This window comes from Ips typographus, linkage group LG9, assembly GCF_016097725.1.
Source record: "Ips typographus isolate SLU linkage group LG9, UJ_Ityp_2.0, whole genome shotgun sequence".
NCBI lineage: Eukaryota > Metazoa > Arthropoda > Insecta > Coleoptera > Curculionidae > Ips > Ips typographus.
This window is the reverse complement of record NC_138430.1, coordinates 6,197,002-6,213,789: the sequence shown is the minus strand read 5'-3', so window position 1 is coordinate 6,213,789 and position 16,788 is coordinate 6,197,002. Positions and strand designations below refer to the sequence as shown.

The following is a 16,788-nucleotide window of genomic DNA, read 5'->3' as shown; positions in this document are numbered from 1 at the left end:
ATAACACTAAAAGTAATATTACAATTGCGTGTTCTGGTTGTTTCATGAATGAATTCAACAACTAACAGCTTATTGTTTAGACGCTAATTACTTAGATTTGAATTACGTAATGAAAGTTCCAGTACAGTTTTCCACTAGCAACAAACAACTTCTTCAACCAGCTTATTAAATATTAGGTACTCGTAAGTCTAACCAGTTTTTGCAGAGTAAGAGATTAACTCGGTGATTACGTTTTGCAATTTGAGTATTATTGCCTTTTAGGACTTTCTGATTATATGACTTTCTGTAAATTCCGGTAATAACGACTTTTTAAGCATCTTCACGATTAACTTTTTTTATAAATTGAGTGAATCTGACAGTTCAGTTTTATTAGCACTTTTCTTGTTTATTGCGTGTTACGCCACCTACTCGTAATTAATCAAAAGTACAGTAGCTGTACCTGTATCTTGTATAAATTTAATTAAAACAATCTAGATATCTTTTCGTCTAAAGCTGGTTTAGCGTGGGATATAGCATTTTTCCGTTCATTAATCATGACAAAATTCATTTCGCTGGCGTTGTGAAAACAAAAACCCAATCTAACGCTTGTTATTAAACTTGATATTCCCATTAAGTACGAACGGGTCGTAAAAAGTACTTACATAGTTAGCAATGAGCAGTAATTATTCGATTAGACGTGTAAATTCTCACGCGCAGTTACTACCTTTTTAAACGGGCAATAAAAATTCAAATTTTCAAACTTAATCACGATCGTACCGATTATGTGTTCTACATAACAATAACTGTCATAAACACAATAAGAGGTAAAATAGAATTATTATGTTACTTGCGGGGTAGTTCCAGTTATTCCTCATTAAATATTATTGTTTCATTAAAAAAAAAAACTGAAATTTCTCAAAACTGCATCGCGTTTTAAGCTGCCAAGTGATCTTCAAGAGATACACTAATGTAAATAGCTAAACAATTCATGGTGGTTGTGCAACGAGAATTCTCTTCCTATATTCATTAGCGCCGACATGAATATATTTTCTTAACGAGGCTCATTAAAGTGTTTGGATGCCCCCTTGATAAAAATGCCCGATAATAATTATCGTAATGAATTAGCCGGACACTTTAACAGTGTCCGGAGCACGTTTTGTTTCATACTAACTAGCTACCAATTTTTTTTTGGAACTTTTCGAATTTTGCAAAAATTAACTGGAGTTTGTTTAAAGTGTGTAACGTAAATCTCAGACAATTGGTCGAGATGTTTTTGACCAATCACAAACTATGTCTATACGAATTTTTGTGTCGTTAGAATTACCTTTCAAAAAAATTCGATGTCATTTAATATGGTTAAAGTGCTGCTTCAAAAAATGCACTACCCTCGACATTACAATATAAGTCTATACTCGTAATTGCTTAATTTAAGTGTAACATAAATAGCTTTCTGTAAAAACAAAATAAGTTGTTATACAGAGTAGGTGAAATACCTAGTAATGGGTAAATTTACCGGTAAGGTAAAGTAAAATTGGAAAAGCAAAATTCAGTGTGACAGAAACATTTACCAATTTTATCGGGGGTAATATCCCTAGTACATTTAATTTTTCCGGAAAAATTTGGAAAAAACGAGTTTCTAATTAATTGGTTAACAAATAGGGGGATTTGTTAACAAATAGGAGGATTTTTAAAAACTCTCGCCCATGCTATTTGTTAAAACAAATTACTTAGAAACGAGTATTCGAATTTTTCCACAGGAAAAATTACATGCACGAGGGATATTTGGTAAGATTATTTCCTGAGTTAACAATAAGAACAATAACTAATAAGAACAATAACTTTCAAGCTAGAAAGGGTAAAACACTATTCTTTATGTTACTGTGAGGATTGTGAAATTTTTTCGAATCTTTTTCCGGAAAAACTGCTGACAGCTAAGTTGACAGTTGTTAAGTGATTTTTCCACTTAAAATTTACATTTGTTATACTAATCCTTGATAGCGATTGGTCAAAATTGATAGGAAGGAAATAATCAATAATAAAATAAATGAAGTAAAAGTTTTCTGACAAAGTGATTCTAGTACCAAACAATCTTAACATTTTATGAAAAAGTACTACTTTTTCTAAAAAAAAATAGTCTTTTCAGCTCATTTTTTTTGTCACTTTTCTTATCTCCGGTTTAAATTATGACAAATACTTAATATGTTTGTAAGATATTATTATTTAAACAATTTGTAATTTACTGACAATTTTCAAAATAACTGTCATAAATCTTAGAAACACGTCTTGTTTCGAAAACTGTGTTAAACTGGAATTCTTGCAAGGCAAATTTTGACAGTTTTGACAAATATCACGTAGTTTTTGAAGGATAATTTAGCTAGACAACCACGTGACCAATGTCACAAATCTCAGAAAAACGTTTTGTATCGAATGCTGCAATAAAAATTTTCTAAACCGTGATTTTGGAGTTTTTGAGAACGGTTTGACAGCCAGTGACAAAACTGCTTGTCAAATCCACTCGGAGTGAAAAAATTACTGTTTTAAGCACATTTTTGAAATCCTCATCAAATTACCTATCCAATAACATGAAAAAACAATACAAAATTTGGTACTGTCAAAAAGAAAAGCGGTGGCAAAATTTGAACTGACAGAAACACAGTTTAAAGGAACAGTCAGGGACAAAATCGCCTGTAAGACCCACTTGGAATGAAAAAATGACTGTTTTAAGCACATTTTTGGAATCCTCATTAAACAATACAAAATTTTATACAGTTACAGAGAAAAGCAATGAACATTTCATGATTGGTCAAAAAAAGTAGCTTTTAGCTTGCTGCTTTTTCTTGACAAATCACCAACTACGAACACTGCTGAAAAAGAAGCAAATTCACACTTATCACAGATCAAAACAGCATTTTAGAAAATTCTTGAAAACTGTACCACCTAGAAACCTCAAAACGACTGAAAAGATTAAACATTGAAAGTGTTCCTGAATTATTACGCGGAATGTGGCAAAGTCAATTAAGGAATGACAAGACGGATTACTTTCGTTAGGCTATCGTGTCAAGATGTTACGTTAAGAATGTAATTTGTTTAAATGGAAAGTCACTAGATGCAAATTTCTGTTACTTTTGATCCTAAATTTTGCAGAGAATTCCGTGGACGTAAACTGTCCACAGTCTGTAGTGATAAATTGCTGAGAGGATCCTGGAGGTGTAACCTGTCAACAGTGCTATTACGACCTTCCTGTTTAAAAAAATGAGGTCGTAAAACGATGCTTACGTAAGTAGTACCAGTACCATACAAGAGGAACCTTCGCCCTTGAATTGCACAGCTTACGCAACATTTCGAGGCTCCACATCCACCCGGTAGCGATATTCACCTGTCGTAGATTAGTATGCCTGCTATAATCCGTTTTAAAATAGTATCAACCTAGTAAGTTTGAAGGACCGGAAGAATTTGATAATCATTTTCAGCTTAGTGCAGTATAACGTAGTGGTTGACTGCGTTTCCTGGTTTTATTTTTTAGACTGTCAAATGAAAGAATGAACTCTATTTCGAGATTGACTATGTGGCCGTCCGCGAATATGTCGTACCGTAAAGGCTCTATCCCCACCACCGGTCATCTTCCGCGAAGAACCCACAACCTGCAACCGAAGAAGTACCGAAGAAAATAAGGAGTACCGACTTCGCGTCTAACATTCTTTGCGAGACGGTAATCGTGGTGAGACCAAAGCCGAAGTAGTACTCTTCTCTCTGCATCAGAACTTTTTTCAAGGCCAAGGGCAGCGAGCCGTTGCATTGACGATAGTACTGTTGTTAGTGCCAGTAGTGGTTTGGTCGAGGCATGGACTTTAATAGTTTTTGGTAGTACCTGTTAATTGTCAGCGCGGTAGCTGTCCCCGAGCATTTCAAGTGACGTCCGGGGTGAAATTACCCTCCGAAACCATCCAGAACCCCGGCTAAATAAGGTAAGTGTATCACAGCAGGAAGTAGTAAATGGTACTACTTTATGGTCTTTCGCACCTATTTATGACACGTTAAAGCCTACCCGTATTTCTTGAAGATATGCCTGGTAGCATCAGCCTATTAAGTTGATGGTTCTGTTACCATAAATATACAATTATAGTGTATAGAAATTTGTAATTATTATGTCAGATTGAAAAACAGTGCTTTTTAAAGGTGTAAAAAGCAGTCAGTATTACAAGCTTAATTAATATGGAAAAAAATTATCACATTAGACTGGTTACCACTGAATTATATTTATTGATAAAAATTGTTGTTTTAGCATTTTGTATTGAATTTGAGAAGAAAACAAAAATAAGCAAACCAAGCACTGACAAGATAAAATTATTAAATTTAATGACACAAAATTTAATTCTTTACGGCCTTATTGTTTAACAAAAATTTAGTGAAGAAGCAACAATAAATTTAAGTGACTTGATATTTGCAATTTCTGGCCTAAATGCTGCTTCTTCACAGTTATATTGGTCAACGAGCTTTCAAATAAATTTGGTTCTAGTATTGATACCTTGTGAAAGCATGAAATTGCATTGTTACGAAAATATTTTTATCGATTTAATCTGAAATTGTAACTTTAAAAGCTTCTAACGTCATTTTTTAAGCGTTATACGATTTACTACAAAACTGTATTCTGATCGAATATTATTCAAGCTTGAAATTGAATTTTTAGACAGATATAAGCACATTACGATAAATTTATGTTTAAACCGGTTTCATTAAACACTTCGAATTTTAAATTTACTTACAAATATAAAGTAACTTTAATTTTCAGAAAGATTAACTTTGGGACCTTTAGAAATTTGCAACAGTCTTGTTAAGGTCACGTGACCATTTCTGCAAAAATAGTTAAAAACTTAAAAAATGTTTTTCAATGAAGTTTTAAACATATAATCCAAATATCTTGCTTCTTCCTTTATTCAGAGTCTGTTTGGTTGGACAGGTTTGAAAATATGCTAAACATTCTTGTCTTTACATAAATCGTTTGCATACCAAAAAAATTCATATGCATACACAACTATTTAAGCCCCGTTTGACAGTTAAAAAGCTATTTTTTACTAACGGTTTGTGGCTTAGAAACCACAAGGTTGTTTACTGCAAAATTTCTATAAAACCATACTGAGACTCGAAATAAAACTAGTTGAATAAATTTAATCTTTTTCACATACTCGTCTCTTTAATTATTATGATTACTATAATTTAACTTGCACTATTAATAATTCATGATGTTCTGATATACCCGGACTAATTTTGTATGATTACTGATTACACGAACTAACTGCAATCGCATTAGACGTTATAATTCACTATACACACATCCTGATCAAAACGCTAAGAAACGCATTTATCCAGCTTAAGGCCAAACAAAATTGTGACAAAGAAGGAAAAGTACGGTGATTACCATGAAGGGCCTGACACCTTCACTGCCACCGTATAATTTCACGATATTAAGTAATGAAAACAATAGAGTTTAACAAATAAAGGGGTTTCAGAGTGATTAAGTCTAATGGTTAGTAATTTAAGTCAGTTTTAATCATTCTGTTTTGCAGATTTCTATTGATCGTAGGAAAATGATATTTTGACAAGTATAACTATTTTTGGTTTAAGCGTTATTGCCTTAATCGACTGTTGATGTCTCCGAAATTTCATCAGTCGCGTACCTTTGCAACCTGTATTTATTTGTTATTGTTTATACCTACTGAAAATCAAGCAAAATTGTAGGGTACAGTACTTCTGTATATTTTATTTTAAAATAAAACCTTATGGCGGTGTTACACAAAACTTGCAAAAATCATTTAAGATTGCCAGAAGCCTCTAAATGCTACTTAAACGCTCCATAAAAATTGATAAAGGTCTTTACAACTGTTATATTATGTAGTTACATTTTTTAATAAAATCATTTTCGATTTACATACCAAACACCACACATTACGGTGACAAATTTGCTACCTACACTAAGTTTGCTCATATGAATTTTGTTGATTCATGACAGATGTCTTGGATATTCGTGTCGGTATTCGAGCATGGTTTTAGTACAAACAGGCATCCGTAAAATGGTATTTTAACTGCCAAACGACGCGTATACGGAGAGCAAATAATCTTCGAACTAAAGTAAAGAAAAATGTTTGCTGAAAAGAATGACGCGCGGCTTCTTTCTGTACTGAACATGAACAAATCGAAAACGAGGCGTGATAGAAGCCGAACGATAAAGAAATAAATAGTGCTATTAGGTAAATTGGTTCTTCGGGTACTTGAAATTGTTCTCTGTGTGGATGGTTTTGCATACATTCGAATACGAAGGCAAATTGTTTGCGTTGCATGTCCAAGTCTGAGTCCTAACGTGCCATTTTTCCGATATAACGCCTAAAGCTTTTACCAATGAGATAATTTCAAGGAAATGCATGTTTTTCTTCAACTAGTCGTGACAACAGTAACACTGGCGCTTAATTTATAAACATTCTTTAATAGTTTTGATATAATCATTTAATGGATAGTTTAACCTGACGGATTGTAATTTGATAACTTTTTAGAATCCACGACTATGAATAGTCATTAAATCGACAGGTTCTCGTCATGTAATAATAATGAGTGAAGTAACGAGGCAGGTACCATCAAATTAAATTTAATTTAGCATTATACGGTCCATATTTGGATAGAAAAAAAAATCTTTTTTTGTGACATGCTGAGTTGAATTCATGCGAGTGTATACAATTACGATACGTGGATAATACACAGTAAATGGCATCGAAAATTGCTCTCACTTCGTGTAAATGCTAATTTCACAAACTTCAGCTGGTACTGGTACCTACGGGCTGAGAGGTTTTGCAGAGTATCGCGTCCGATATAATAAAAGAGGAAAGAACCGCTAACAATTTGAATTAGAGCTAAGTGAGATACACATGTACCAAGTTGCACATAACTAAACTGAACCTTATTGAATTTATATTTGAATGGTCGCGAAACGGGGTTCGTTAGAACCGTGCACAATAGAATTCAATGCGCGTTGTTTACATTATTGTCGGGTTCTTTGCCGATCGACACTAACCGCGGCACGTTTTTTACTCGACCATTGCCATTTTTGATTCTCGAGAGTGATTCGAACTGTTTACATTCGATAAATTACCTTTCCGAATGATTTATGTATGCCTGAAACGAGTTAAAGAAATTACCAATAAAATTGAAAACAAGAATGCAGTTATTTGTTAAGATTTTATGTGTGACCACCAAAGAAAAAATACCTAACCTAAGTTGCAAGAAAAATATACCACAGGTTGAAGAATTGAAAATGGGAAATGTGGCAAAAATTGAAAATATTATTAAAAAATTTAAAAAAAGAGAGTAAAAAAGAACACGAGGTTAGTATAATAGAAGAATTGGTTTTGAAATATTTAGCTGAAATTAAGCACGCTAACAAACGTGTTTGTGCCTTTCTAGTTCTTCATGTTACCGAGATATTAAATTTCAAAAAGTACTTAAAAAACACTTCAAATACCCCCCTATTCTTTCAGTTTTTTTGAAAAATGAAAAATTTGTGCTTATTTCACCTAATTTAAGGTACCTTGGTATAAATTTGCCCTTTCCTGTGCATTGGAACCCTTAGGGAGCAAAATAAAAATTTGCTAAAATTGCACTTTTGACAAAAATTGAATTTTTATACTTTTCGAAAAACCGTAGCTTTTTTATTTACGATGACACATTTATCGTGAAACACCTTGTATGTACAATACGAAATAAATAGAATTTACTAGTCAGTCAAGCGAGAAATGCTTTAACGCATAAAAACTTCTAAGGAGACTGAAATTTATGTGACATGATAATTTTATCAAGTAGAACAGGTAATAATTATTAAGAAATACAGGATGTTCAGGCCGCAATTTTCCCCTGCAGAAATATTTCCCCCCCTCGATAAACAACCAATAACATTATTGTCGAATCGAATAAGCAATGAATCATCGCATGCCGAGAGCATGAAATAGTTAATAATAATAATGTGATAATAACGGTTCGGCACATATTTTAAAGGGGCCACGATGTGCTGGTTTTGTTTATTAGGTGTCCAACCGAGTTAAACTTATTTATTTCCCAGGCTCAGGGTTCACGATCCCATAAAGTACCATGTTTCAATACCACTTTGTTACTTTTGATTAACGATACACTTGCGCATTTCCCGCTTATTTGGATTTGTCTAAAGGTTTTTTTTGCCCACCTGTGTTTGCGTACTAATTTTAGCAACCGCTTCGAAAGCACTTTAAATATTTGACAATCGATAAATATGCTGCAATTCCAGGAAGGTCTTTGTCCTGATAATTGTTGCGTTAATTTTCAACGGCCATTTCTAAGCTGATGTGTTAATTATATAAAAAGTCCCGACACATTATGTCAATTTTTAAATACCTTCACTTCAGTTGAAGTTGTAAACCTTGAATGCTAATGTCGAATAAAAATCTGCTAAGACGTAGCAGGTTAGCGTCTTAGTTGACTGTTAAACTCTCTGGGACAACACACAAAATTCATTGTTTTTTTTTTTACATTATTGCAACTCAAAACGTGTTTACCAATAGTTTGTCTATTTTGGAACTCACGAGTAGGAATGTGGTTACAAATCGACGATGGGAACGACAGTTCCAAGTCCAAATGACTGTTCTGCCGCTTTTTCCCACTTACCTGGAACAATAGAAATCAAGGTTGTAAAAATAGCACGCACGAATAAATGACCGGATCAGTCGATCATTTAAGGTTATATATGAGGTATAGAAAAGGAACTGAGAATTGCAAAAATGCGAATCGATTTTAAACAAATGTCCCATTTACAAAGTAACGAAGTTGCTCCGCGGATCGCGTTCTTCTTAACAGATTAAACTTTTTGGGATTGTTCTGCCTTTAACAATCAGTCATTTAGCTAATGCGGAACGTTTTACGATTATCGCGGAAATTGGCAACTTTCAGATAGTTCAGTTAACAGGCGAATAAATCACTTTGCACTTGCTTCGGACTTTAATTTTCCGATGCACCTGTAGGGTGTCGCTATAAACATTTTCCATCGGCCATGGTGGTCTCAGAGTTAATGGGCTCGCACGTTACCCGATTTGACCCCCATTGGCTTCTTCTTGTAGATATTTAATAAAGATACAGAGTTATTGCCTCGGCATCTCGACAACACGCAGCAACGTGCTCGAAACGCTTGTAATTGAATTACCACTCAGGGGCTGTGAACTAGGACTGAAAAACAGCATTCTAAGATATGTTGACAAAAAAAAAAACAAGCAAAATCTGGTTCACTTCCCTAAAGAAAAGCTCGTTCGCGGTACCCTGACGACATAAATTTGTCAGTGCACCGAGTTACACTTCGAGCAGAAACCATCAAGAAGCAAAAAAATTGCAATCCGGTCTAAACGTCCCATGAATTAATCCCCGATTGACTGAATACAGAGCAGGACTCTGTCGAATTTAGTTTGGCATAATTGAGGAAAATGCAGAAACATAAATTAGTAATTACGTGCAGCTGCTGTGATTACTAGATTACAGTTCTCGCGAAAATGCCTTCGCAGAACTAAAGTTACAGGGTCAAAGTTTTATGATGTGCACATTTAGTTGCTAGAATGTTAACGAAAGGATAAAGTTTCCGCAAATTTATATGATAACTTAGTTACATGCATTCAAATTGAAAAGTTAACAGCACTTGTTTGACTGAGAAAAAATACCAAAAACCATTAAAAAAAAGAAAATTTTTAACATAACTAACATTTAACCAGCTAAGACAATTTGGTCATTCACAAGTCTTGTCAATGACCAATTAAAATAAATTGCCGTTTTTTTCTCTTCCTTTGCGTATTACGATCTATTACATACAGTTTAACATAGTTGTAGTCAACTGTGAATCTGATCCGTACCGGTTGACCCACTTTTCCAAATTGTTTTCGCTCAAAATTACACTAGAAAAAATTGTCCAATAGATTTCCACGGACATGCGAGCATATCGTAAAACTTTTTTAATTTACAGTTACCGCTTCTGTAGTACACGCACACCGAGTCCAAAAATTATAGTGTAATTCACATGGTTGAATTGAATTTGAACTTTTTTTTCTGAAAACTATAAAAATATTGACAACACGCAAGCCTAACGGCCAACTTCACGGCAATCAAAAAGTAAATTGATTTTTTTGCGAAAAATCTGTACTCGGATACAATATGTTGTGTAGGAAGTTTGTTATTTTCAGTTAACAATTATCAATGAAGCTAACAGCTCGAAACGTGTAAAACCATCTAAAAAGGCATTATTACACCTAAGAAATAATGTTCCTTTGCAGTAAATGACAAATTTGGCACGGTTTGTCGGGTTCCACGGATTCCGGGCCTTTACGCGGTGAACCTTATTTTATCTAAGAGTCAGCATAACGTGTAAAGAGCGTTTTTCTGAACCGATTCCTAACTACCGTGAAATGCTGTAATATCCACCTAACGGTAACGTAAGTGATTTTTGAAAAAGACGCGACCGTCCTCCCGTCTAATCGATTGTGTATCACTTTAGCGAAACAGATTAACTTGTAACTAATCTTCAGTGTTTTCGTTCATTTTTACGATGATAAAACATGAAATTCCAATATTAGTTATGCACGCTAAAACGGTGCCAGAACCAAACACGGACAAACTGTTAATTGAAAATTTGTCACACGAGGCAAAAGCGCCATCTGATGTAGTTTGAATTTTTTCTATAAGTTACACAACTCTGTCATGGTTTAAGTAAATCCAGGCTCAAAATCGTAAGACAGGTAACCTAGGTATCCTAATGTTCTATCAATTTTCTAATATGTTTGGAAGTGAGGACTGCTGAAAAAAGTTAATAAAGTGTAGAAAAACTGGTTCAAAATAAAACCCTAGAGGTCCTAACAGTCATACGATGCTTTTAAAGTTACCAGCCACTTCTAGAATTGTTGTGGAAATGCTAGAGGCCTCTACAATCCTTCTAAAAATGTTAAAAACTCCCAAAGAACTCTAATGTCATTTTTGGAGTTTCTCTCTCGCTTCTTTGATATAAATATGCCCTTTTCTGTGCATTGGAACCCTTATGGGGCAAAATAAAAATTGTCTAAAATTGCACTTTTGACAAAAATTTAATTTGTATACTTTTCAAAAAATCGTAGCTCTTCTATTTAAATTCGCAGGAAATCGTTCCAAAAATGATAAAAACTGCTACCCTCTCAACCTGTCCAATATTTTTTAATTGTTATTTGAGAATTTGAGTGTTTAAAAAAGGGCCAAAGAGAGGTAGATTTACCTTGACATAGTCAAGAATCTCTTAAAAATTCCATAGACCTCTAAAACCTTGAAACAGTTCAAGAAGAATTGTCTTGCACACAAGTAACAATTTATCCTGGTTTATACTGTATCAAACAGTAATATTTTGATATTTTCTGTGTCTCCTCAAGGTAATAACCTATGTGGTTGTTATTGTGGAAAACTGGGTGAAAAAATTGGACAAACATTCGACACGAACCGAAAACGGAGTTCATAAATTCGTTGAATGTAAAACGGGACGAAAAATAGCCGGTGCAGAGTCGTGACACAGGCCCCAGAGTGAAATACCCATACAGTACGGTATCTGTTAAACTTGTGACATTTTAACACAGACACCGGCGATTTTTTCGCAGCTTTGTCTGACCCAAATCGCGAAAATCTAACCTTTAGCCAGAAACTTGGTCATTGTTGCGGTTTCACTCGTTTAATCGAGAGGCGATCGAAAAAAAATTCGTTCGTTGCTCCAGTTTCGGTCAGTTAAGGAACAACAAATTATCGTGTTGTTGACCCGCAAAAAAAAAACTACGGGGTGTTCAAAATTGTTTGTTTACCCGACCGCAAAATTCCAGCCGCGGCCTCCGATGACACTTTGCCCAATAGTGGAATCGACTCGATGATAACTGTAAACACGTCATCGATGTCTTTCGTGGTAAAAGAACCCGTCCTTGGTTATGGGTCTTATTGCAAAGTGTTCATTAATTCGTTTTAGTTGTATGCACGGTGCGGAGCGTTTTATATCTTGGACACTCGACTTCCGTTTCACCTCGTTTTGCCTAACTAACTTAAATTTGCGGTCAAGTGACGAAATAGTGGATTGCCTGTAAATGTCTACGGGAAATTATAACCAAACCGCTTGAAAGTCTAAGAAAAAGGTTAGTAACATATTTGGTCAGTGAAGTGCAGTATTTGTATAAATTTCAGGGCAATAGTTTGTGATTGGTCAAAAAAAGCAGCTTCATTTGATCAATTACAAACTACCCACTGTGCTGGGATCTATGCAAATATGGAATTGCTATAAGTTGTTCTTTGTTGGTTAAAGTTAAGTTATATTTTGAAACAACTCGTTACTTTATGTAAGAGTAGAAGGGCATTAGAGGTGTATCTTATCCTTTTTGAAATACCTCGGAAAAGCTAAAATTTTACTCATGTCAAAGAAAGGAAGTATATTAGGCTTAACAATATCAGTGCTCTACATTCGGCTTCATATTTCACCCTGTAGAATAATGGACTGTTTAATTGTTTCTTACAAGATTCTTAAAGAATTAGAAGTTTAATTAATAATAAAACTATGAGATGATGGTTGTGTCGACATTGAAAGAAAGTATATACAGAGTTCCAAAACTTAATCCTTGAAGGGCTGATATTACACATTTAACAGTGCCAAATCAAAATATTATTTCATTTCTGTTAAGTCTTTACGGTTTAAGAGTAAAGATTCAGTAGGTTTAAGTACGGAAAACGCGCAGGCCAATGTAAGCAGAAGAACTGATGTGTTTAAAACAATTTTCAGTTATTATGACACTTCATTAAAACAATATTTTCTTCTTAGTGAGTAATATACTCATAATTCTCCAGGTGAGACCAAATCAAAAATCTAAGTTGATGGTGGCAGATTGCCAAGACAACTACAAAAAAAAAACTAATCTAATTCATTCGGTATGATTGATTAAAGTGTTCCATAACCAACAACACAGTTCGAGCCTCGATCAAGATAACACACAAGGAAACATAGGATAGACAGGCAAAATATAGGACATAAATTACTCGGTAATGTGTTTTCAGTCCGCAAATAGATCGGCCAGCTCTCAACCTACAAATTGTCGCTATCTAACTGGACGCACACATCGAAGTACGGTTATGGCGTGTAGAAATTGTTAAAAAAATAATTGACAATGAAATGCTTTTTTTCCTGAGTGCTTGTAAAGCGAAAGAGGCAATTTGTTATTAACTGAAAAATTCGTAGTGGAACCAGGTCAGAGTTTGAGGAGGAAACTGAAAGCATAATCAAAAAAATGCTTTAAATTAGTTCGGGGCAATTTTTCAATGCAACTGAAGCTGCAGGCTCCAATTTAAATTTAAATTATCGTTAATGGTCGTCGATATTTCACCTGCAACTCGGTAGAGTAGATTTTCTATTGAAGTGAACCTCTTAGCTACTCATTACACACTTTAAACTTGCCTATTTATATTTGTCAGTGTCTTTTTGTGTTCTTCATCGCCTTTAACAAGACTGCAATTTTACCGTATTAACTTTACGGTGTTTAGAGCGATTTGGATCTGGGTTGTTAAGCTTATTATGAGTTTTACAAATTGCCGAAAGTTGGTGTATAGTATCATTTGATTTATGTTTTTGAAGATTTAATTTAAGATATAGAGTCGGACTTTCATTTTGGTGCAAATTCTCCTTGAATTTTCCGTTTAATTGAAAAACTCTTTCAGATAATAGTTCAGTATTTTATTACCAAGAAAAGTGGATTAATTGGTTGGTTATCAATTGCTGAACTTAAATGTGACCAAAAGAAAACAGTTGCATTGTAAATGAAGTGAAATGGCGCTCACACCGTTTCGGAATTTTAACAAAATTTACCGCTTATCTGACTCTCAAATCTGGAGCACTATGTCAATGTCTCATTTCATATGCGAATAACGCGTCCGAGAACCATTCTTTTAATCGTTTTAATATACACTCGGACCCTATTTCCAATATGTGTCGTCAATATTAATGCAATTCGTGAGAAACAGATGCTGGTGACTTAAATTTTAACTGGCGAAATATGCAAAATACCATCACGTAAACGGATAACCCAATTACTTGACCTTTAGCTTTCGGATCAAAACTTAATTAATTTTCTTCTAAAGAGTGGATTGCGGTGGGTGAATACGAGAAACGGTCTTGACCTTGCTTCTAATAACCCATACCGGGCACAGTTTCGTGTGGGTTTACATTACCGCAGTCTTGGAGCTCTTCTTCCGTTATTGATTCTGTTATGAAATAATACACCGACCAGCCTGCATGATTAACGGCCATTGTGTGCCAATCATTCGGTTGATCTTTCTAATTAACAGTTTAATTTAACAAGAAAAATAAATTTACATGTTCAAAAATACTTATTATTGTGCTTCTATCACTTCAGTTTACCTTACTTTTGATTGTAGTAAGAAAAGGTTACCACATTTCCAAACCGATATATTTAATTGTAGTGTATTTTATTTCCAGATAGTTCTTTACTATCTAGAGTGTTCCAAATTAGAGCCAAACAAATACATTTTTTTTTTCAATAGAAGAACCAATTTATACAGGGTGGTCCAGTTTTAATTGTCAATAATTCACCATTCGATAGCCCATCAAAAAATCAGTTAACATACATTATGTCATTTTCCTGAAAAATGCTTCCCAAGGAAAATACAGTCCATAAAAGTTTAAAATCAAATTTAGAACAAATACATATGAAATTAATACTCATTATGTGATGTTAATGACGTTTGTCGAAACTGTCCAGTGGTGTAAATACAGAAAGATGGTTTTCATTTGTCGGTCTTATTCTCTACGTCACTGGATCTTTTTCAAAAATTCAATTTTTTTTTACTTTACTTGATCACTTTGACAAAATAAGTATCTCTTATAAAATTCTTAAAAACGAGATAATTGAGTTATTACGTTCAAAGACCTAAAACCCACCCAACCCAACTTAAAACATGTCTTTGTAGCCAGTTTTCATAGTTTTCAGACAAATTGAAAGACTGTAGCCTAGACAATTGAGTCTAGTCAGTCGTTATAATTTTCAGATAAGTTGAAAAACTTTAGCAGTGAAAATTGACTTGTAGCCATGAAAAACTACTTTATCTAAAATTTTTGACTCAAGGTTGAATTTTTTGATTTCAACCTTGAATTGACTTGGACACCAAAAAGTGACTCTGAACCAATGAAAAGTGACATCAAAAGTTTTCATAATTTGAAAATACATTTCAATATTTTAGTCTTGAAAATAGTCTTAAATACAGGATATTGACATTAGATTTATGAAAATTGACTTACTTTTCAATTTTTTTTACTTTGCTTTTCATAGGCAAGGGCTTTAAAACTGCTTTCAGCTTGGAAAATCGAGTTTTAGGGTTATCTTCACCAAGTTGACATAGCAGACTAAAAAAGCTATTTTTACATTTTCCATCGGCTTAAACATGCCATTTCACGCTTTGTCAGTATTAAATTGACCTCTAGACGCTTTACTGTGCTTTAAGACTGAAATATCGAATTTTAAACTAATTTTTACAGTAAAAGTTAAGTTTCAGACTCCTCATTGATGTAAGTAAACAATTTTGGCATGAAATGCTACGATATTAGTCTTGAACACTAATTTATAGAATTAAATTAGTTCGAAAATTTGTACTGTTACCAGTGTTTAATTGAATAAAAGAAAGTTTGATTGAATGATCAGTTTTACACTACTTATAGTCTAAAAAATTAACATTAGTCCAAAAAACCTATTTTTTATTATTTTCAGTGTCAATTTTGAATAATTTCCAGTGAGCGTAGAAAATAAAGACTATCCCCCTATATCAACGCATCTAAACAATTTTGAAGCATGTCATTCACATCACATAACGAGTACTCAAACTGTCTGACAGTGAAGACTTTTTAAATTGAACTTTGGAAGTCTGTGTCTTCCTTAGGAAGCATTCTTGAGGAAAATGACATAATGCATGTAAACTTATCTTTTGATGGGCTATCGATTGGTGAATTATTGACATTTAAAACTGGACCACCCTGTAGGTCAGTAACACAATTTTTGAATTGCAATATCTCAAAACATGAAGAGATAAAACAGCGAGTTTATCTCCTTTCGGTAGTATTTTTTATGGTCTTGTTGAAGCACGTAAAAATCATCGTTTAGTATATCTGAAAACTGCAAAAAAATGAAATATGAATATAGAAATGAAATAGTATAAGAGTATAAAAATAGTTACTCAACCATGTATAAACATGTACAACCATTTGTGATTTGGTCAAGAAAAGCAGTTTTCAGCTTGCTTGGCCAATCACAAACTACCAACTGTGCTGTGATTTACTCAAATACTGCACATGTACACTTACATACCAATAATCTTCTTCAAAAAAAAAAAAAAAATTAATTGGATCTTGTCACAATTTTTAAAATGGTTTCAATTAACATGGCGAGCAACGTGACTTTCTGGTTTCTAATTCACCACTATTTTCCACTTTGTTAATGATTATTATCTCTCGAAGCAGCGGTACCACTTGCTCGGGTACATCGAAGATTCGAAGTCGCGGAAAGGTATGCGGTGGAATTATTTAAACGATGACAATGTCGCCACAGTTGAGCCTACTAACCCAGTTAAATAAGTTGGCCCCGTGGCTCTGTTTATTTGTATGATTTATTTTTTTGAGTAATTAATGGGTTTCGCAAAGATTTACAGTTAAGGGAAATAAAAGGCCCAGTTTGCGTGTAAAAATGCGAATTCTCCTGTCAGGTTAATACC

The 16,788-nt window shown here is 33.9% G+C and overlaps 2 protein-coding genes across 5 annotated transcripts in view; one reads left to right on the top strand and one right to left on the bottom strand.

The window, feature by feature from the left end:
- Atg16 (Autophagy-related 16) overlaps positions 1 to 16,788 on the bottom strand; it is a 68,036-nt gene that overhangs the window by 22,511 nt on the left and 28,737 nt on the right. The window lies entirely within an intron of this gene.
- LOC145734215 (uncharacterized) overlaps positions 3,663 to 16,788 on the top strand; it is a 38,801-nt gene continuing 25,675 nt past the window's right edge. The window contains exon 1 of one of the 3 annotated variants that reach the window (XM_081987452.1): positions 3,663 to 3,944. The gene's annotated coding sequence lies outside the window, so the exon portion shown is untranslated. Of the gene's footprint in view, positions 3,945 to 11,979; positions 12,162 to 16,788 lie in introns of those variants that run through there. The other 2 variants (XM_081987454.1, XM_081987455.1) reach the window with 2 other exon arrangements.